Source organism: Nomascus leucogenys, chromosome 2, assembly GCF_006542625.1.
Source record: "Nomascus leucogenys isolate Asia chromosome 2, Asia_NLE_v1, whole genome shotgun sequence".
Classification (NCBI taxonomy): Eukaryota; Metazoa; Chordata; class Mammalia; order Primates; family Hylobatidae; genus Nomascus; species Nomascus leucogenys.
This window is the reverse complement of record NC_044382.1, coordinates 134,947,131-134,971,039: the sequence shown is the minus strand read 5'-3', so window position 1 is coordinate 134,971,039 and position 23,909 is coordinate 134,947,131. Positions and strand designations below refer to the sequence as shown.

The 23,909-nt window shown below is 42.6% G+C and overlaps 1 protein-coding gene across 1 annotated transcript in view; it reads left to right on the top strand.

Annotated features, from left to right (window-relative positions):
* The first annotated feature begins 16,160 nt into the window (after positions 1–16,160).
* The window catches only part of MARCHF3 (membrane associated ring-CH-type finger 3), a 158,953-nt gene continuing 151,204 nt past the window's right edge, over positions 16,161–23,909 (top strand). The window contains exon 1 of the mRNA XM_003259906.3: positions 16,161–16,402. The gene's annotated coding sequence lies outside the window, so the exon portion shown is untranslated. The remainder of the gene's footprint in view (positions 16,403–23,909) is intronic.

Below are 23,909 nucleotides of genomic sequence, written 5' to 3'. Positions count from 1 at the left end.
ATCACAGTACAGACAGGCTTCAGAAGTACAATTAAAGAACCACCCAAAACTGAAACATCACCCTTCTCACAGTGCCTTGGCTTATTTTCTTTCCTGTTCTCTCCTGGCTCACAGCTCCCCTGCTTACACACTCCCCTGCTTCCTCATAGCTGCAGCCTGCTTATGCCCATCATTACTGCTATCTTTCTGTTCAGCAATACAGCACCCTGAGCCTCTCAGGCTTCTCTATTCTGAAATCCTAAAAGAGGAATTTTACTCAGCTTATATTTTACAACCAGGCACCCATGACCTAAGTTGGCTGACCAAATCTGTAGAAGGAGCCAACTTTAGGACAGAAGCCCATTCCTGGGCCAATTGGCTGTGGAAGCGGTATGCAAATCACAGTCACTGCCCACTGGCAGAGGCCAGAAGCAGGACAGGCAATGACCAGCAACTCTGGTACACCTCCAAAAAGCTTAAGAATGTGACATTCTACCATACTCAAGAGGAGTCGGGAGGAACACATTGGTAAGTTCATTTATATCCTACTCCATAGGAGTAATAAGGACATGAACCAAAGCAATGGGAGTCAGACAGAAAGAGATATCAGGAGATATTTAGGAGTGAGGTTGACAAAACTTCATGACTGACTGGATGGGTGGGTAGTGATGTGGAGAGGGGAGTAGAGAGAAAGCATGGATTCTGGGATAACTCCCAGTTTTCTTGCTTACACTACTGGGTGAATTCTGATACTTTTTATTCCCTGAGGCAGAGAATATAAGAGGAAGGAAAAGTTAGTTTTGGGCTGTGCTTGGTGGATGGGAAAGATGAGACATGGTGAATTCTCCATGCTTGTGGGATATCAAGGTAAAGATGAAAGTTAGAAGTGCAAAACAAAGGTCTGGGGTTAAGGTATACATTTGAGAGCCCACTGAGTATGGTTGGAAATGTGGCCACCTGGCATATAAGGAGAAAAGCAAGCTATTCCCAAAACATGGAGAATACTAATCTTGACCCATGAGAATAGAGGAAGTTGCTAGTGAAGGAAAATGAGAGAGTGGTGGTGGAACTAGGAATGGGAGAAGCTCACCCATTTACATTACATGATGCCTTTTGTCATTTGATAGTGGCAGGTATTATTCCATGCACTGGGTATAAAACAATAAACAAGATAGCCAGGATTCCTACTCTCAGAGTCTTGCATTCTAGGGGAGAGACAGACAATAAAGATATCGTATCAGAGGAAAATAATCATGAAAGTCAGGGAGGAGCTTTTCCCAGAGTAACTGACAGTATCAAATAGCAAGAGAGTTAGGATGAGGACTGAACAGAAGACATCAGATTTGAAAATTAGAAAATCAATGCTGCTATAGGAAGAATAGTGCCCAAAGATATCCAGGTCCTAATTCCTGGAACCTGTTACTTATATGCATAAAGGACTTTGCAGATTTAAGTTAAGGATCTTGAGATGGGAAAATTATATTGCATTATCTAGGCAGGTCCTAATGTAATCACAGGTGTCTCTACAAGAGGGAGTCAGAAGGAGATTTGACTAGGGAAAAGAAAGTAGGAGATTTGACAATGGAAGCAAAAGGTTGGAGTGATACAAGAAAGCGGCCATTAGTCAAGGAATGTGAATGGCCTCCAGAAGCTAAGAAAAGAAAAAACAGATTATCCCCTACAGCCTCCTGAAGGAGCAAGCCCTGCTGACACGTTGACTTTAGTTCTATGAAACTGATTTCTGACTTCTGGCCTATAGAACTATGAGAGAATAAATTTGTGTTGTTTTAAGCCAAGTTTGTGGTAATTTGGTACAGCAGCAATAGAAAATGAATAGAAATGTTTCCTTGACCTTATTGAGAACAATTTTGGTGGAGAGGGAAGAGGTAAACTAAAAGAAAATTGCGGTGGGATGATGACTGAAAGATAAAGAAAAGACAGCAGAGTATCCATTTTTTAGGAAGTTTTTATATATCTCATTTGATCCGCTAAGAAAAGACATCCAGAAAGGAGCTAAAGACCAGAGGTAACTGATTAGCTCAGCACCCAAAAATGGCAGGCAGTGTTGGGGCAGTACTAGAATGAGGTAGCCATAACATTCTACCTGTCTTTTGGCTGAATTGTGGGCAGGAGAGTTCAGAGGCCTCAAAAGTAACCCTGACACTGGAGAGTAAACCATAGTAACCCATTATAGTCCACAGATATGCGCACCAGACCCATGACTCTTGTTCACCATAGAGACAGGATACTTTGATGCTGTGACCCAAAATCCTGCACCTGGAACAGATTTGGTATCTCTCTGTTGACACAGAAATTCATGTTGAGCATGGAGACATAATCAAGAGAGAATGGCCTCATTCGATCGGTCTTCAGCTTAGGCACTGACATTTTGCATTTTACCTCCTCTCTCAGGTTCAAAGATGACTACCAAAGCTAAACCTCTGAATTCTAAAGTCTACAAGGACATAAAGCTTCAGGGAAAGGGGAAGTATTAACATTAATATTAATGTCATACAAAAGAGGAGAAGCAGCACGTAGGAGTGCCAGCTAATAGACTAGTAGTAATAAGAAGAATCCAGCCATAGGCCTATACTGAGAGTCATGGGCATCCCTTCTTTATGCTGAAATAGTATATTTGAACTGAATTCCTGATGGAAAACTTTCTATCCTTAGAAATACTGTAGGCCAAATATTAATTGGAACTTTTGTTAATGATTTGAGAATACCAAAAAGTTTAGATGATACAAGTTAAAGGCAAATTAAGCCCATGGCCTCATTGTGCTACTTAGAATACACCATGACCCAGCTCTCCTCAGAAACCCTGATGGCTTTGTTGCAGCATTGCATTGCACAGAAGACCTCAGTGGTGATCCTGAGTCCTCACAACAAGGTCAACCCGTGGTCTGGCCACTAAGGCAACAGAGAGGGAAATAAATTTTAGAAAACGCTACCCTTAAACATGAGTTAAAATGTACATTTGCATCATGAGACTAGGTTAACTGTCACCTGAGAAAGTCCTGTATTCAGAAAGACTTAATCCTGGACCAGGTAAGTGAGGCATTTGCTGTATGTTCTTTGTTATGAATTTAATGCTACAAAGAGAAAATGGGCATTGATGCATAATCTGGGTAAAAAAGAGATAGCAGAAGTTGGGAAAGAACTGCCAGAAGAGCTATGTTTTAGGATTTCACTCCACCATATCCTGTGTTTTCTTGTAAAGATATTCTCAAAATTAGGCCAATTTCACTCTTTTAAGGTCAGAGGAGATTAAGATATTTAGAAATCAGATTGTGGGATTGATTCCCATTGTGATTGCTGACTTCTAGTATCAGCCTTTTGTTCTGCATGGATTCTCTCATCTTGCAAACTAGCAAGATTCCTGAGTTTGGCAATGATCCTGCTCTGTGAAGCATTCTCAAGTTAGGGTTCTTATCAATGTCATATTTCACTAAACCAGTAATAAAGGAAAGGTTGAGAGAGCAAAGGATGTCACTGAGTTGACACCTAACAGCACAAAACAACCTGTCAGCTGGCAGGACAAGCCAGCACGTTCAGGGTGGTCACAGCCTTTGAGTTGGAAAGATAGTCTTTTAAACCTCCTTACCTCACCAAATAACTTTAATAGATAAAATTTAGTTACTTCCTCCCATTTTTGTTCTATTCATTTAAAGCAGTGTTTTTAAAAAATCTATGTATATGTGACTACATGAAAAATACATTACTGTGTTTCTTGATGTTTTATGACCTGTACACAAAGTGAGACCAGCAGATGCCTTCAAGAGAAATAAAGGACAGTGCTGTCTAACTAAATTGTCCAGAGGAGGAAAGAAGAGTACAAAAATGATTATGAATACTTAAGAAGAGGCATCACTTTGTCATTGGTGTGGAGCCTATAATTATGTGCAATTCCCTACTTAAGACTTTTTAGTTATGCTGAACATTGAAAAAAACTAAACAGCGGAGAGGAGAAAAGAAAAAGGGGGAAATTTAAACATTTAACCGAACACATTCATTAAATGGAAACATCGCTTCACCATAAGGGGGCAGTTAAGAGTTTGGTAGTCCTGCTCACTTGCTATTGTCAAATCATTTGTTTTATCATGGATTTGGGATCCTTATAAGTCTTCATTATTATTTTGAAGTCAAGAATGGTTCCTTCTGCTCACAAAACATGATCACTTTTCATTGATTTTTTTTTTAATATTCTGACTGGTTTTGCATATCTGGAAAAGATAAATCTTCAAAACTTGGAAATAAATCTTCTTCCTCCCTGCCAAATCCATAATATGATCCCTTTCTGTCACTGACAGCACCATCAGATAAGTGGACATGCCTTGCTTGGTTAGAAGGATGCTGCGATTTTCAGCAGGAACAAGAATGTAGTTACAGACCCAGCCTAAGACATGTTTAGGGCATGTTGTTACAGATTCTTTTTGGTTCTGTTCTAGAGATGTCTTCTTAAGTCCCAATTTGACATTAGAGATTCTCATTCAGGGCCAACGTCCCCTGCAAACCAGTTATCCCAGAGGCAGGATACACCTTCAGGACTTCGGAGGAGGCCCTCAAGACGTGGGCTGCAGCAAGAGACACAAAGATGAGACTAAAAAAATACAGCGGCTTGGCCTCTTCAGATTCTTGGAATCTTCCTCTGCTCCTCAAACTGGAGCCTGAGTTTATCCCAGAATTGATGCTGAGAACAAATTGGGGAGGGAGAGGCAAATCTGAAGATGTGCAAACCACAAAAAACTGGAGGCATGAGAAAATGAAATCTAGGATTCTGTAATAGCACCAACATTTGTTGTTGTTCCCTTCCATCATGTATAAGTAAAATGTGAAATAAGACAAAGGGAATCAGTTACACTACCTAAAGTTGTATTTTCTAGTTTTCCCCAGCTTTTATTTTTAAAAATATATATTTTATTTTATTTTATTCTTTCAGCAATCCCGTGATATAAATAGGGCAGGTATTACTATCCTTATTTTTGAGATGAGAACAGTGAGGCCCAGAAAGAGAAAATGACTTTATAAGGTTATGCAGTGAGTCAGACAGCCCAAGGAATAATAAATACCCAGTTCTGCTCTTATTTAATCCAGAACATTTCCTTTCGTGGCTTTAAGCATCCCTTTCCTCCTTCTCCCTTTGGTGGTTCTCCTTTGAACATGATCTCTCATCAACTGTGGATGAGTCCATGTTCAGAGTTGCAGAGAACTGTTGTTTATAGATCCCCAAAGGGGTTATTTTCGTTGCTTACGTGGGAAGCCCCTGTGATGGAAGTCCCTTAGAGGCAGCTGCTGGGATTCTTCTCACCTGAGACTGCTGTAATTAGCTCTGCTAACAACTGTGATCTGTGATTGAGCATGGCTTGTCATAGTCATTGTTCACTGACAGGCACAGATAAGAGCTGCATCTCGGTGAGTGGTGTTCTAAATCGTGTTCTCCACTTGATAAACTCTGTAAGGCACTTGTCAGGGTCACTGTTCTCAAACTCAGCTAGCAGCAGGCAGTTTCACTGTAACACCTTCCAAAACACACAAAAGAGGCTTTAACAGATCCCCAGGGAGTGCACTGCCATGCACTGGGAGAGACTGTTTCTATTTTGACCTTGCCCAGGATTTGCCTGCCCCTCCTTCTAATGGAAAACATAGGTGTGGCCTTGCATGAGAAAAGGCAGTCTTTGTCTTCCTGATCCTTGAGACTCCAAGGTTTCAGATCTCCCCATAAGAACACTTGTAAGTGAAAGCATAATGGGTGATACGTTCAGCCTATGCTTTTCAAAGCCTACACTCTTATTAGAAGCAAAACAAAATACTGCTTATGAACACCTGCTGGTGAGGACCAAGCCAAGACGCAGTGTGGGCGTTGGATGGGAGGGTTGCCCTGGCAGTAAATCCAAGTTGCTCACACCAAAGGAAGTGTTTCTAGGGAAGCTATCTGAGCAAGAGGTAAATACTTAGTCATTCGGAATAGTCCACAAATGACGACTGCTTCATCTTCAACAAGGGGAGGTCTGATTGGAAAGTGCTCACAGAATGATTGGGTTGCATTTCTGTCTTCAATCCACCTTTGATTCACAATATACATTCCTTTGTTAAAAAATTTAAGAGTGTCTATAATCAAACCCTTGTTAACAGATGTAAAGAGCTACAATTTGCTTGCTGGACGTTATTTCAACAAAAGTTTTTTCTTTCAAAATAATTTGTCAAAAAAGGACCCACGCCCTTATGTGGTTTCAGATAGTGTGCTGTCCAATTTCTGTGCTTTTCCACCTACTCCCCCAGGGCCATCAGGGAGTAGGTAAGTTTAATGATTCTACTTCTTAACCATTTCTTTTTTTTTTTTTTTTTGAGACGGAGTCTCGCTCTGTCGCCCAGGCTGGAGTGCAGTGGCGCAATCTCGGCTCACTGCAAGCTCCGCCTCCCGGGTTCACGCCATTCTCCTGCCTCAGCCTCTCCGAGCAGCTGGGACTACAGGCGCCCGCCACTACGCCCGGCTAATTTTTTGTATTTTTTTAGTAGAGACGGGGTTTCACCGTGGTCTCGATCTCCTGACCTCGTGATCCGCCCGCCTTGGCCTCCCAAAGTGCTGGGATTACAAGCGTGAGCCACCGCGCCGGCCCAACCATTTCTTAAATCTGTCTCCTTGGTCGGGCGCAGTGGCTCACACCTGTAATCCTAACACTTTGGGAGGCCGAGGCAGGAGGATTGTTTGAGCCCAGGAGTTCAAGGCCACCCTGGGCAAAGTAGTGCCCTGACTCTATTAAAAAAAAAAAAAAAAAAAAGTCTCCTTGTTTCAGTCCTCACTGCTGTTGCAGTAGTCGAAGGCTTCTTCATCTCTTACCTCACATTGCAATGCCTTTGCCTCCTAAATGGCCTCCCTTACTCACTGCTCTCCCATGCCATCTTCTATCTACCTCATCACCACTTCTAATTATCCTTCCAAATCACAGGTCTGATCATCCACTCACAGACCTCTCGTGGCTTTCCATTGCCTACAAAAATGAAAACCAAACCACAGAACTTAGCATGACAGTAAAAGCCCTGCATCTAGCCTCCATCTCCTGTATCCTTCATGCGTCTTAAACTTGTCTATTCCAGATAACTTGCCCTTGCATGAAAGCATCCTCACTTTGAGTGTCTCTTTGAGCATACCTTCCCTCCTTTCATCCACAGCATCTTACAAAAATCATCCTTTTTGAGTCAGCTCAAATGTCATTTCCTCCAAGAAATTTCCCACGACTTTCTTCCAATCCAAATTAATTAATCACTCTTTCCTCCAAGTTCATACAGCTCTATCTATCTATCTATTATCCATTGTCTTTATTAGAGATACAATTTGCATATCATGTAATTCACCCATTTAAAGCATACAATTGAATGGTTTTTAGTATAGTCCACAAAGTTGTGCAACTGTCACCACAATCAATTTTAGGACATTTCATCACTCCAAAAAGAAACCCTGTACCCACTACCAGTCACCCATTTCCTCCATCCTTCCCCGTCCCCAGCCCTACGCAACCATCTGTTTTCTGTCTCTACAGATTTGCCTATTCAAGACATTTCATATAAATGGAATCATACAGTATGTGGTTCTTTGTGACTGGCATCTCTCATTTAACATAGCGTTTTTAAGATCCATCCATGTTGTAGCATGTACCAGTACTACATTCCACTTCATTGTTTAATAATAATAATAATAATAATAGTTCATTGTATGGGAATACCACGTTTCTGACTGGCTTCTCTCACTTAGCATAGTGTTTTTAAGATCCATCCATGTTGTAGCATTATCAGTATACATTCCACTTCATTGTTTGAATAATAATAATACTTCATTGTATGGGTATACCACATTTATCCATTTATCAGTTGATGGATATTTGAGCTGTTTCTACTTTTTAGCAATTATGAATAATGCCTCATCTAACACTTTGATTATACTTTTTATTATCATGTGTGGCTTCAGGTTTTTGTTTGGTTGGTTGGTTTTGCCTGTGTCTGTTTTCATCACTTGATTATAAACTTCTGGAAAAAGATCATTATTTTCACTCTGAAATCTCCATACAGCAAGTATTCAATAAGTGTTTGGCAGATGGATGAATGGGCAGATATTATAGGTTCTTACCATGTTGATTATGAAGAAGTACAAAGTATTCAGAATAAAAACATTAAGCACAGTAATAAACCAAGGGTGTGCCAGTAAATTTACCCAGTAAATTATAACTTTCAAAAACTGACGGTTCTTAAATAAACTTTAATCTCTGCACTATTTCCTGGAATTTCACACATGGTTATTACAGTTGATTATTTCAGGGAGGCAGTTCCTCTGCTAATAATAGTTGTGAACTGGCTGGACAGAGGCCTGGAAGACACCAGACTTTCTCTTCTGAATTAACTCTACAGTGTTTTGTTGTTACTCTTGGCCTGACCGACGTTACTCTTCTAGCCTAGAGTAGTGGTTCTCAACTCTGACTGAGCATCCAAATCTCCCGTGGAGATTTTTCAAGGCATAATTATCTAAATCCCACTGCCCAGATTATGATTCTGTTGGCTGAGTAGGGGCCTATGTGCTCACATGTTCTAAAAACTCTAGAGACATTTCTGATGCATAGCCAGGTTCAAGAATAACTATTTCAAAAGTCACCCAGAGGTTAAAAAAAAAAAAAAAAGAGAGAGAGAATTAATATTATATACCATGTATGAGCACTTTACTCCTGAAGAGTATTTTACTCATTCTGGGATCATACCCATTAATACTACCTAACATTTATAAGGTACTTTTTATTTGGAAAGAGCTTTGCAGTCATATTTTATTAGCTAGGCTTGCATGCTGGGTGACCTTGTACAAATCGCATAATCCCTTTGTATCTTAAATTTCCTCATCTGTAAACTGTAGGCGGTAATACTGACCTACCCTCAAGGGGTACTGTGGGGACTAAGGAAGGACTATGGAGCACTCAGCAAATATAAAAATGTTACATGCATGCTTATTAGACAGATATGAAGTCCTAGTCACAGCCTTTAAAAATGAAACAAATACCAAAATAAAACACTTCAACAGTCCTTCCTGCAACCTTCATCATCGTCTGTAAGATCCTTTCCTAACACAAAAGTACTATACAGCAATTCCCCCTTACCACCAAGACTAATAAACAACACAGTCTGCAGTCACAAAGGAAGACAGGGCCAATGATGGCAGCAGATAAGTACAGCAAACAGCCCTGAAATATAGTTTGCTAACCCTCTCTTATTTATCATTTATAATGCAATTAGAGATTATACCTATAATTACACTCTTCTGAAAAATATTCTTAGAAAACATTTGTGCACATTCACAGTCTTTAAACTGATGCTAACTACCAACTGTTGATAGTAAGCCTGAAGTTGTTTTCCAGTTTACTGATGAGTTTTGCTAGTCTTGCATAGCTACATTTAGCCCCTTTTCATCTCCCGCATGTGACTGAAAGAATATGTGATCAAAATGGGACCTGGAGACCTATTTCAGGTTGGGTGTGGGTGAGAATGGGGAGGCAGAGGAGAAATCTCTAACCTGAGAACAAGGGGCAGGTCTTGTAAGGATGTTGACCCACGACTAAGAGTTCATTTGCACTATATTTTCAGCTTCTTGAAAAAGGGAGGCAGAAAACAAATGTGGTTTTTCCTTGTTGGCATTTTGCTTCGAAAGAGTCACATAAAGGACCATGTTCATTTTATGTATTCTTGAAATCAAAGAAAATGTCATGGTGTTTTTAAGACAGGGCAGAAATAAGGTACAATATTCTGGTATAGTGCTTGTTTTCCACATCTTTTAGGTGGGAGCTTTAAAATCTTAGGTGAAACTTAATCATCTTGGCATATTTTTCTTTCTTTCAGACTTCCTAAAAAACAAAAGAAAAAAAACAAGCAAATAAACAAACATGGAGAAGCATTCAACCTTTTATTCACAAATCTCCATGACTTCAGTCGTAAAGGACAGTCTGTTGTGTAGTAGATTTGGGATTTTAAAATGTTCCATTTTGGCCAGGCACGGTGGCTCATGCCTGTAATCCCAGCACTTTGGGAGGCTGAGGCAGGTGGATCACTTGAGGTCAGGAGTTTGAGACCAGCCTGGCCAACATGGTGAAACCCTGTCTCTACTAAAAATACAAAAAAACCTAGCCGTGCGTGGTGGTGGGCGCCTCCCAACTACTTGGGAGGCTAAGGCAGGAGAATTTCTTGAACTGGGGAAGCAGAGGTTGCAGTGAGCCGAGATCACACCACTGCACTCCAGCCTGGGCAACAAGAGCAAAACTCCATCTCAAATAAATAAATAAATAAATATAAATAAAAATACAAAAATTAGGTGTGGTGGCATGCGCCTGTAATCCCAGCTACTTGGGCAGCTGAGGCAGGAGAATTGCTTGAACCAGTGAGCCAAGATCATGCCACTGCACTCCAGCCTGGGCAACAGAGCGAGACCCTGTCTCAAAAGAAAAAGAAAAAAAAAGATTTCACTCCTATGTACTTACTTTTTCTGGAACAACACTGAACTAAGGTGAGGGGCATGTTATTAGATGGGCATCCTGAGTACACTCTCCAGAATCTACACTCGTTCTTTCCATTTGTTGCCATGTAGAAGTCAGGGATCCTACTTTCAAATCTCACATATGTCAGTTATTAGCTACATGATCGTAGGCAAGTCTCAACCTCTAAGTGCATCAATTTTTTAATCCATAAAAGGAGGAATAATATGTATCTCATTAGAGTGACACGAAGGTTAGAAAAGCTGATGTGTGGAAAAATACCTGTAGACTAAGCACATATTAGCACTAGGTACAGCACATGTTAGAATAATGAGTGAATACGAGAAGTCAGAGATAAGTCCAACCCCCATTGCCTATTGGGCTGAAATCCACGTATTCATGGATTCATCCATGTATTTTGGCTGGGCATTCAGCATCCTGGGAAACCCGTTCCTTTCCACTCTCCTGCCCTTTCCCCACAACGGCCCTGCTGTAGTCAGATATTCTCCAAAACATCTTAAATTTGCCCACCTTCATGTCTGTCATTCCCACTAGCCACACTTCCATTGCCAAAATTCTACCCATCCCTCACGGGCCCTGAATCCAACTCTCTCCAGGAATCCTAGGGAACTGTCACCCACTCCTCCTCTGAACCCTGGTCCTTGCTGTCTGAGCACTCTGGGAGGCATAATTCATTAACCGCGTATTGTCTCAGAGACTGCAGGCTCTTGCAAGGTAGAGGCCACATAGACAATATCCATCTCTGTGCACCACCACCACCACACAGACTTTGGTGTCTTGCCAAGAATAGATGCATGATTGAATGAATGAACAATTTCTCACCCTGCCGTTGGCTTTGCTCTTGGACAAACCACTTTGCCTGTTTCAGTCTCAGTTGCCCCAGCTGTGAACAGAGGATAAATGCACAGATGTACTCCCCAGGTGTGCTGTGAAGAATAAACCAATGACTGAAAAGCAATTTGAAAATGTAAAATCAAATGCTATATATAAATGTTACATAATCAAAATCATTTCCCTCTGTATTATGTTTTATTTGGCTTTATATCTTCAAATCCTTCAAGGGTTTCAGAATTTCACAGATGTAGTACCATCTATATTAGCACCTAGATTCTCTTGGATAATAAACAATTTTGTATATTATAGCTCACGGCTACTTTTCCCTGGCATTCTTACATGTGAATCTGTCGTAATTTGGGGTATTCAGAATCAGTAATGATACAATTCATTTCTAAGGGATAATCCAGCTTTTTCACTCATTGGCTGGCCAGTTATTGTTCCCATACTGCTGTGTCAAGGGAACTAACTCCCATTAAGTCTAAAATCTAAGTGCCTATCATTAGTTATTGCTGTCATCTCTGTGAAATTGGTCATAAGTACCACTGCAGTTTCCCAGATAGGAAACTAAGATATGGAAGGTTGATGACATGCCCAAGGTCTCAGAATGAATACATTGCAACGCTAGTATTAGAATCTGCAGCTTCTGGGCCAGGCACAGTGGCTCACACCTGTAATCCCAGCATTTTGGGAGGCCAAGGTAGGTAGATCACTTGAGGTCAGGAGCTCAAGACCAGCCTGGCCAACATGGCGAAACCCTGTCTCTACTGAAAATACAAAAATTAGCTGGGCCTGGCAGCACGTGCCTGTAGTCCCAGCTACTCAGGAGGCTGAGACAGGAGAATCGCTTGAACCCGGGAGACAGAGGTTGTAGTGAGCTAAGATCGCACCACTGCACTCCAGCCTGAGTGACAGAGCAAGACTGTCTCAAAAAATAAATAAATAAATAAAGAATCTGCAGCTTCTGATTGTATTTCTTTGCTAGGATCTTTAGCTCAACTTCTTTAAATTGTGAACAACTTTCTCAGTAAATACATGTTGAGAGAGGTGGTAGGAGCCAGGGAGAGGAAAAAAATACTATCCATGTAAGTAAAATTTTCCTCAACTCTAGGTCTGCTTCTACAGTTCTTCCTGTTTTGGTAACTCATTCCTATTACACCTTCAAAAACTTTAGGTAACCAAAACTTTTAGAAGCTGTATTCCTCCTTAAAGAATAAAGATGGTTTCCTCTCATTTCCACTTAAATACTGAAAGGACAATATTCTAATGAGATTAAAATAAATGGGCTGGGCATGAGGGCTCACACCTATAATCCCAGCACTTTGGGAGGTTGAGGTGGGCAGATGACTTGAGGCCAGGAGTTGGAAACCAGCCTGACCAACATGGCAAAACCCTGTCTCTACTATAAATACAAAAATAAGCCAGGTGTGGTGGCCCACGCCTGTAATTCCAGGTACTCGGGTGGCTGAGGCAAGGGAATCACTTGAACTTGGGAGGCGGAGGTTGTAGTGAGCCAAGATTGCACCACTGCACTCCAGCCTGGGTGACAGAGTGTGAGTCTGAGAAAGAAAGAGAGAAAGAGGTAAAAGAGAGAGAGAGAGAGGAAGGGAGGAAAGAAAGGGAAGGAAGGGAAGGAAGGAGGAAATTGCACATGTAAATAGAAAGAAAAATGTAAATTGCACATGTAAATAGGAATTGTTCATACCACACTATTTTCCCATCTCAACATCATTTTCGTCTCCTTTTTAGCAGGCAGTACTACTATAAATGCAATGCATTTGCAGTGCTTCATAACCATTGTCATGATGTCCCCTTTATGCAGCTACACATAGTGGGCCAATTCTGCCACTACTGTTTTATGGCCAAAGAAGCAAGAGATAACAAAGGATGAGTGACTGCCAGGAGCACCCACCACAGCAGCTGTTAAGATTAGAACCCATGGCTCCTACCAATCACATCCTATTGAAATTTAGGAGTTTCTAAAATACCGTCTTAGTGTCATAAAGGAGTGACAGTGCCTGAAGACAATCTTACCATCCACAAAAGAACAAGCTTTGCTTCCTTGGTCCCACCTGAATCTTCTCATTCCCAAGCCATTCCGTAAATTTCTTCATCTCTTTGAGTAAAAGAAATTTCCTTTCACAAAATAGATTGGAACTAAACAAGTGACTTCCATGTTCAGATTTTCATGGTTCTCTGTTTGTTCCATACAGATAGTGTGAGCATGGGTTATTGGAGTAGTAACAGATCTCATTTTCCCCTGTAGAATATGGGGATGGCGCAAACTCAAGAGATTGTTAGGGGCTCTTGTTGAAAATCAATTACAACAAAAGATGGTATGGAAATACGAATATAGTCCGAATATGCTGTCTTTTCCATGTCTTCTGGTCTACAAGGGAAAATGAGACCTGTTACTTGTCCAAGAACCCATGGATGATCTTATCTGTCTGAAACAAACAGAAAACCGTGGAAATCAGGACATGAAAGTCACCTAATTGTTTCATGACAGGACATTTCCTTTATTTCCATTTTTCATCATGTAATGTAAATACTAAAGTAAGTACAGTCACGACCTAGTGTTTGGCTCCTATTCCCGAAATGATTTTAAAAATAATAATCAGCATCTATGAAAACCTTCACAGGGTACTAATATGATAAGCACTGTTGGCAAATGTTTTCTCTAGTTATATCCTGAAGTGTAGTAGGAAAAAAAATCCAAGAAAGTATATTTCTTCCATGAGCATTTCCTGATAATTCTAGTCAAAGATGATGTTTCACGGCAGCCTTCGTGAAAGCAAACAGAAGAGCACAATTTTAAAAACACATCAAAGTGGAGTTCTGCTAGAATCAGGTTGGGAGTCAAGTCTTCTCTCTCTTTGGCCTTCTCTCCTGTAAGGCACCTCCAGCCATGTCCCTACCCAATCCAGACCTGGGCAGAAACCTGGTGAATATTCCATTCATGTGGTCTACATCTAATACTTTATGGGCAAAGGCCATTCTCCTAGGCCAGTCAGCAGCATGCTAAGGAACTCCTGGAATTGAGTCAGATGGTCTTCCTTGCCTGTAGCAGTCCTTTGGTTCACAAGATAGAAAATAAATATGGACAATGTTTGCATTACTGAGCAATTTTTCACGGTCTGCAAAGGGCTATCCCTGCCCTAGTCTCTTGCCCTTCTGACAACCTTCCTATGGACCTTTTCCCATTGAGAAAGGGAGCTGAGGAGACAAGAGTTGAAATTCAAACCAGGCCAGAGCTCACCTAAAAGGGGCCATTTCACTCCTTTTCAGCCACCAGCCCTTTACATTCCTTCTCCCTGGTGACCTCATCAGAACCTTCTCATGAGAGGTCAGCTATGATGCAAGACCTTATAGAGGCCAGATGGCATTGAAATAACACCTGCAGCTCCCTTACATGTGAATAATTGCTCATACTGAGAGACTAAAACCCTTAGGACTTCAGGGACCTGAATGAGGCAATGGTCTGAAGTGGGCTTGCGCTGGAAGCAAGAGGTAAGTGGTAAAGGTGAGTATCAGGGCAGCAGGTTGTTTGACCCCTTTCTTGTTATGGGCATGCATTCCTTTATTCCTACTAATATGGGTTAGGTGCCTATCCATGGCAAGAGCAGTTCTAGGCAGGGAGAGGCCCCTACCCACCCAGAGCTGACGGTCTAGGGCTTGCTTACATTCTAGGTTTCCGCGCGAAAACAAGAATACCCAACCCCCTGCTTTTGATTCTACGTTAGTAGCTCAGCGCGCCTGTGCGAGCACGTGCTGCAGCCAGGGTAGGGGCTCAGAAACTGGTTGACAAGATGAGCAGCGGGGTCCTAGGGGATTGGGCGGGAAGGGCCCACAAGGCCATATTCCAGGCTGTTCGGCCGCGAGTGACCCCTGAGAAGTCGGGATCTCCGAGCTCGCCCGACGTCTCCATCCCAGCCAGGAGCTTGCGAAGGGGAAGGAGGGCGGAAGCAGAGTGGGACAGATGTGGTTCGTTCTGGGGCTTCCTGTCCACGAAGATGTATAATTCTAGCGACCCGCCCGGGATTTTGGAATCCTGGCGGACCCAAAAGACAGCGGAAGTCACCGCAGAGGATGCCACCCCGCAGGGCAGCCCGCCCAGAGCGACGGTCTCACAGGTTCCGGCGCCGCCGAGCCCCCAAGCCTCCTGTTGCCCGCGACGCCCTGGGTCGGGAGGAGGAGACCCGAGGCGCCGGCAAGTCCCCCGCTGCCAGTGGCCCGGACGGCAGGGGTGAGGACGGGGACGTGTACTGAACTTTGGGAGGTTTGCGGGGCTGGAGTTTTGTTTCAGAGATAGCCAGATAGAGATCAGAACCTTTTCCAGAGAGCCCAGGTTTCCACTTGTGGCTGGGCGACCCGGTCCGGAACTCATCCTTTCTGGGCCCTCAGCTTCCTCTGGGCGGGGCTCCGAGGGAGCAGCTAAGTTCCGCGCCTCCTGCGGGTGCCAGGTACTGGCGTGTCGACCCGCGCTGCGGTTGGCTTCTTGCTCCACAGCGCTATGCGCGCGGCGGCTCCGAGGGCTCCTGGTCTCTCTCAGCCAACGGCCTTCTGGGGCCGCCGCCTCCCTCCAGAGCCGCTCGGGTCCCATTGCAGAGAGCCCCGCAGCGCCCGCCGGCAGCCACAGCACTTCTCAATAACCAACTTCCCCGCCGCCTGCGTGTCTCCCCAGCCTGCCCTCGGCCGCAGGCTACTGGACGGCGGTTACGGGGCGGCCCCAGAGCCACCACGATTGGCTGTCGGCTCCGCCAGTCATGGGCTGATGACGCCCCGGGGCTGGCTCCGCCCTTCGCGGCGGCCCCGCCTCCCCTCCACAGCCTGGTCCGCTTAGCCCTGCATTTCGCCTCACTCGTTGAGCAGGTCCGTGAATTGTCAGCGCGCTCCGGGCAACTGTGTAGTCGCGGCGGCCGCCAGGCTTGCCGCACTCCCCCTGAGGTGCCCGCTGGAACCAATGTGCCCTGGTCCACTGGGCCGTGAGCAGCCACAGAGTGGGGGCAACTTGGCACTTAGAACCCGCAGCAGGGACGTCGGTTTGCGATCGGGACTCGGCGAGGACGGTGAGTGGCCGCGCGCCGGGCTAGCGGCTCCTCTCGGCGCGGTTCGGCGGCGGCGAGAGGGGACGGGACGCGTCCTGGCGCTCGGCGGTCCGTTCATCCGAGCGTGACCGCTGTGGGGAGGTCAGGGCTGGGCGGGATTTACTCCGTGCCAATATCCCCACTCCCGAACTTCTTGTCAAAGCATCCCAACGCCGCCCGGGACGCGGCTCCAGTCCGCACCAACTTGGCGTAATTGACATGGGTAGGTGGGGCCCGGACGCGTCCCCTGCCCCTCTGCGGCAACGACGTGGAGCGCTGGGGCGGCCTCCGCGCCCGCGGCGTGCGGACCGCGGTTCCTGAGAAATTACCCGCGCTATGCCGCACGATAAGACCCGGCGTCCGCGTCTGGATCCCCAGGCTGAGCGAGCGCTCATCGGGCTCAAGGTGGGTCTCAGCGCCAGAGAACTGGAGTACCAGCCGGGTTTTGTAGCGGAGGCTTCAGTGCTCTGCAGCTACTGAGAGGAATTGAGAGCACTGCTGGGCTTTGAACTTTCTAAAGTAATTGCTTTCTATTAGCACTTGAATCCATGACCCTCCTGAGGTGCTGGGACCTCCACATCCACCCGCAAGGGGTGTCCGAAGGACTTCGTTAGGACCAGGCGGGAGCTGCTGTCGGTTCTGGTGCCCAGAGCCTTGGAGAATCCTAGAGGCTGCGAAAGGGATTGCCAGCCTGGTCGGTTGGTGTTTGTTTGAGCACCTGCGTGTTTAAGTGATGAAGTTCAGTCAGGAATTGACAGCAGAGAACTCAAGGTTAAACCTGACACTCCGTTTGTGACTCGATCTGGGTTAGATTGTTTTTTCCCCCTTAATGGTAAGGGGGTAAAAGCAGCTTGTTTTTCTGAGGCCAACTACATGCATGTAGTTTATATTATGTGTGGACTAAATAGAATTCAACACGATATTTTCTTATAATTCTTACTTGACGTGAATAAGAGCTTTTGAAAATACTAGACAGAAACAAGTCCAGAATTTGGGGACGTTTAGACCTTTGAAAATACATGAAAATGTTGAGATATATAGTTCTGTATGTGTATATGAAGATGTAGATGCACATATACACACATATATACGTGTATATGTGTGCGTGTATGTGTATATATAAAATTAAAAGGTGAATGAGGTAAATATATGAAGGGGAAAATCAGCCTTGAACTTTCTTTGGGTCACAGAGATGGATCCTCTGAGCTGTGGGGTGTTAGTGAGTGCGTATGCGTAAGCATGTCTGCATCTGCCTGGTCTGTCTGGGTCAGACTATGTCCATGAACTTTACAAGCGTTCAGTTTAATACCACTCAGTGCAGATTCCGCGTTCCTGTTTTACAGCCCAGCAGCCGCCAGCCGGCCCATCTGTTAAAACATAACATGTGCACTTCAGTCCGACCACTGGGGTGGAGCCTGGGTAGGGGGCAACTCTTAGCAGAAACAACATGCTACAAACAAAGCCTGCCTCTCAAGTTCTATTTTCATTCAATATTTGGCCTGAACTTGCAGTTTTGGTGAGGCAGAAGGAAGTGTTTGTCTCTAGAAATGGAAAACTGCATTTTGTGAAATAATCATAGCCACGGCTTGGGGAGGGGAGCTTGTAGGAGAGAAAAAAAATCTCTCCAGAAATGTGGTGCTTGTCACATCACCGTGCAACACGGGTTTACAGCTTTGCAGTATGGCATGTATATCAGAAACCCTTTGCTTTTGCTTGTTAAAATAATGCATTAAAACGGAATCATTTTGCACCAAAAAAGAAAACAACCCACCTTAATAGAAGTAAACAGAGCTTTATTGCAGAGGCTATAGTTAAGACTGCCTTGGTATTTCTAATGAAACATGCTTTTAGGAATTTATAACCTGGACATATATTCATAGTCAGTCTAATCACTAGTTGCAATGATTCACAATTTATAGTTTTAAAATAATAAAAAGGCTTTATCATAAAAATTCTGATGACTAAAATTGTATGGGAGGAGTATAATAGCTTAATAAGTTCTTGCAGCCAAGTGACTGATACTTTAAAAAACAATAAATTCCTTTAATAGCATAATTACTTTAGTGGCAAAATAAAGGCAGTATTTTTGAGAAGCATAGTTCATATTTTTCCCAATAATTTTATGCTCATAATTACATTTCAGTGATGGTGTTCATTATATATGGGCGGAATAAACTGAATGGTTTTTAAGGGCTCATCACAAGAAGTATTGTTTTCAATTTTATGGTATATAAACATTTTGGGGAAAACATGCAAAACACTAATCTGTGAGTGTCTTTAAATTTCTAATGGACAATATAGACATAATAATTTTCCCACCTTGATATGAATCATCCAAATTAACTAGGCTGTTTCTTAGAAATTCAGTTCTTGGGCAGGACTTCAGTCCCAGGGTTTCAATTTAGAGGTCTGGGATGGAGCTTAGGAATCTGCATTTTCACAGGCACCCGCAAGTGATTCTGATGCCAGGGATCCCTTCACTGTACTTTGATAAACACTGGAATGGTGTTAATGACATAAAAGAACAATTATAGTCTGTGAGTTGATTTAACAAATAATTGTTGAGAAATGTCCAGGTGGCATTTACTGGCCATGTGAAATTTATAGGTAATGCATTAACTCTCTGTCTTCAGCAATGGACCCCTTTTGTCTTACGTCTGAAAGTGTTTTGGAATCCTCAGCTATCCCTATTCCAGGTTGGCCCTGATTCTAAGGAAGTCTGCCTGATGAAACAAGACCTGATGAATTTAAGACCCACCCCTCAAACCCCAGTTTTAGTTCCTTCACCCCCCACTCTGTGTTCGGTGGGGTCCTGGGATGCTCTGGGTTGGCTTTGCCAGTCCTAATTCACACGGTTGAGCATTTCCTCCTGCAAGGTAAAATCCTTATCTTCATGGGGCACCCTTTTTCTCTTTAAAAGCTGTTCTAGAACAAAGCCCAGCACCTCAGATGGGCTACTACAGACTATATGAGGTCAATGATCTCCTAGGGAAGCTGTGACTATTTTGCTTGTGGCCAGGAAGAGTGTCCCAGGCCACCCACCCAGAGGCCCAGAGATTCTTACTTTCTGAAAGTCACCTTAGGAGTATTTTGAGCTGCCCAATTAGTTGGGTAAATAGATTTTCTCATTGTCACAGAGATGTGGGTTAAGAATTGTTTGCTACCTCCCCTTTCACTGAGAGCACTGTGAATTTTTATTAATTATTGCCAATTAGTTTTTTATTTATCATTTGATACTGACATTTGGATTCTGTTCTCCCATTTCAGACTGGCATAATTCTCCATTTAAGACTACTCAATAAGATTTGAAAGAGAAAGGATCTATCAGAATTTACCCTTCCCTCTTTCTACCATCCAAGTAGCTAAAAAAACAAACGACTTCTTTCAGAGGTGAGAAGTATCCTGATAACAAAAGGATGTGGATAGGCCAGGGTATTGAACTTGGATTGTTCCAGACCACTGGATCGTCACTGGGACTTTTTCAGAGTAATCTCTGTTTAAAGAAGCACTTGGCAGGCATGTTGATAGGTCACTTATCTTAACAATCCTTTGAAGACAATGATTTTTTTCCACTTTGTTACAGATGAGCAGCTACAAAAGGATAATATTTAGATCTTGTCTTTCATATTCAAAGATGACACCAATAACTGAGAAGTTGGCCTTGCAACTTAAATTGTTTTGATTTAGGATCGTGGTGATATGATAGGGTTATGCTTAGTCGTTCATAACATCTACAATTTTTTTAACCTTTTTCTTCAAGTTGTTTCTTATATTGAATGTGACCTTGTAGTAGTTTTCTTTATAAAGTTAACTACCATATATAATAATTAGTTCAATGACCCTGACCTTAACCAGACACTCTTGACCCAGAGAGGCAAATAATTTGCTAAAAGTCCCAGATTACAAAAGCAGCAAAGCCTACATGTAGAATCCTTTAGACCTGTGTTTTAGCCCTGTGCTGTTTTGTCTATTGTCATGTTAAGCTGCTAATGTTTTTACTCTGGCAAAATAGAGTTGCTTTTGTTTTATTTGCCTAGCTTCTGTGTGATTGGATAGACTTAGAAAAATGGAAAAGCCTAAAATATACTATCCACAGCCCCGATCATACAATGGGACTGATTTCTGCCCAGTTACAAAAACTATAGTAGAATGCTGCTTTTCTTGAGACTGGGCCATAGGTCATTGCAAGCTTCTAAGCAACAATTCTATTATAACTTTTTTTTTTTTAGCTGTGGCATTCTTCTGGCATCTAACTTTCCTTTGACAAATTCTTTTCAAGTTTTTTATGCTTCTTTTCTTACCCTTATCCCCATAGCAAAATCTTCTTGTAAAAAATTCACTTTTTAAGTCAGTCTGCCCTCTTAACATCTCCCAGTTCTTCCATTTTAGCCATTTTACCATTTCTCCTCCGAAATGCCCCCTTAAGTTCCCAACCTTCACTTTAGCTTTTTGGGTCTAGTAATATCCTCTAATATAGGACAGTCATTGAGCTACAGAAGTTTCACAACAGCTTAAGCTTGTGGATTTAATGATAGCAGTAGTAAGAAAAAAGAAAATGATGAAGGATAATACTGAAGTCGTGTTGATATGTGTATCATATTAAATATTCCCAGCTTACAGTGTCAGTGGGAAATTTAAGATCCAGATGAATGAAGTGACAGATGCACTCATCTGTGGCCTCACAGACACTCTCCTGACACAAGCTGAAAAATATAACTGAAGACAGCATCCTGGGTTACACAAGGAAAACAAATGTTAAGCTCTGAGAAAAGAACTGGGCAAAAAGTGAAGGGTCAGGGGTGGGATGGGTAGGATGGTGGAAAAGAAATACCTCCAGTAAAATGCCAGACAGGGTGGTAAGAAATTTATAGAGGTGCAGACGGTTTGGGGTTTCTTGGGGGCATTGATTCTGTTTTATATTGTCCTCACAACCTGCTCACCCTACTTGCTTTAAATAATTTATTATAGCAGCAGGCCTTCCCCTGGTTAGTTTCTTTTTTTTTTTTTAATAACTTTTTCCTTCTCATCTCTGGGTCTAATCAGAGGCATATATAATAGTGTGGCTGCTCTGGAGTACTTAGGAAAATCTGTGATCAATATCACTGTATTATAAACCTATGGCTGTTTTGTTCTATTTTGCAGTGTTTTCTTCTCTGTTATATTAACTCAGTATCTGTATTTTAAACAATACTTTGTTAATCTCTGCACAATGTTACTTCTTGGCTTATTCCTTTTGGCTGGAACTATCTTTTGAGTAATCCGTCATTGGACCACCATTGATCTAATGATGTATTTATTGCTCACTATTGCAGTACTGGCAAGAAACCCAGTGTGGTTCTAAAAATTTGATTAAAAAGAAATCAAGTTTTTGCATTGCGAAGCCATCCAATTATGTTAGGAGCTGCCGAGTATATTTTATGCTAAAATATAAACATATTTCAAGTGAGCAAAATGTGCTGTTTTTGAAGGCTTTTAAAACTTCGCTATGAAATCATAGAACAACAAGAGACCTCATAATTGGGAAAATTATGAGTACACTCCCCCACCCCTGGCAAAGGTAAGATGTAGTACTTTTTCAGATTATAGCCTTGAACACTAAAATAGATAGACTTATCTTTTTAATTGACAATAATGAAAACAGTGGTGATAAGAACTAGCTCCCAGTCCTTAAATGATATTTCAGGTAATCTTTACAAATGAAAGTGAGCTGAAATTAATTAACAAATACTAATTGAGTACCTATCATGGGCATTACTTCTCTACTTAGCCAATTCAGGATTCAGTTCAAATATTAATGCCTTTGGGAAGCTTTTCACTGTCCCCGTTTGACCTGATGTCTTCTTCAGGCAGAACCCTTATCTCCTGTATTCTCCTTCTTGGAGCCCCTTGAGGGGAGGGACCACACTTTTCATCTTGTAGCTTCTCAAGCAAGGTTACTCAAGAAACAGTTGCTGGGTGCACTAGAGGCTACAAAGAATTACAAGTGAACATTTACAAGGCCTTAAAAGGATATGCATAAAAATAGTTCACCAAATGTTTGAATGGTACCAATAACTGAATCCTAGTGTTCGACTGTCAACTTTAGCAGTGATCTCAGCACTTCGTAGAATTATTATATCATCCATTCCTGCTCCATCCATCTCCAAAGTCCCTCCATTTCATTTTTACCTTGCCTCCTCCTCTCACTACCTTCCTATGTGTCTTCTTTAAGGATGTCTTCAACTCCCACCCTAGGCTAGGTCATCTCCCCTGATTTCTCCTTTGTTCCCATACCCCTTGTCATATCTTGAAAAGGCAGCTGACTTATGAGTCCTACTTTGAAACTGGGGACAGCTTCACTGTAATGTCATTTGAAGTTGAAAATGGCTGGGTTCCTTTTGTAATCCAATGCAGGTGACTAAGCTTTGGCCATGGGAGGTTTAGGGGCCTTTGAAGAGCAAAATGGTGCTTGGCCTGGAGGCTGCTAATGTCTGAAGTTCAGCACAAAGGGGAAGCTTGACATTTGTTGAGGGAACCTTTTTTTATTTTATTTTATTTTATTTATTTATTTATTTATTTATTTATTTATTTATTTTTGAGAAAGAATCTCGCTATGTCGCCTAGGCTAGAGTTCAGCGGCACAGTCTCGGCTCACTGCAACCTCCACCTCCTGGTTCAAGTGATTCTCCTGCCTCGGCCTTCCAAGTAGCTGGGATTACAGGCACGCACCACCACACCTGGCTAATTTTTGTATTTTTTAGTAGAAATCGGGTTTCGCCATGTTGGCCAGGCTAGTCTTGAACTCCTGACCTCAAGTGATCTGCCCACCTCAGCTTCCCAAAGTGCTGGGTTTACAGGTGTGAGCCACCACACCCAGCCTGAGGGAAACTTAAAAAAAAAAAATTCCAGCAAATTTTTTTTTATAAACTAATTTTTATAATACAGTTGACCCTTGAACAACTGTACAGGTTTGAACTGTACAGGTCCACTTATATAAGCAGATCAAAAATACAGTATTGGCAGGATTTGAAAGCCACATACAGGGAGGACAGAGTTTTTGTATGTAAATGGATTCCTCAGGACCAAATAGGGGACTTATATTGGTGGATTTCATTATATGTGGATGTCCTGGAACCAGTCCCTCGTGTATACTGAGGGAAGACTGTAGTTTTCGTTTATAAATCTCCTTTTCTTTAGAAAGCACCCTCTACATAGTCATGTTTAACACATGGTTTGATGGCTTAGGTAAACACTAGTCCTGGGCAATGGGTTACTGAGGTCATGTACAGACCATGCGTCCATGTGTACAGGCCAAGGATCAGCTGAATTAAGCCTAACTACCTGAAGAGGCCATTAGGATAGCCTTTTTCTGTTGGATCTTATGGGGCTTTAAATGATTGCAAGAAATCAAGGTCCCCTATTTTCTTTCTCATCTGGGAGATTGAGCCTCACTTGACGTAGGTGCTTTCTTCTCATGTCTGCCTGCCAAGAAGAAAATAGAAATTTGAAT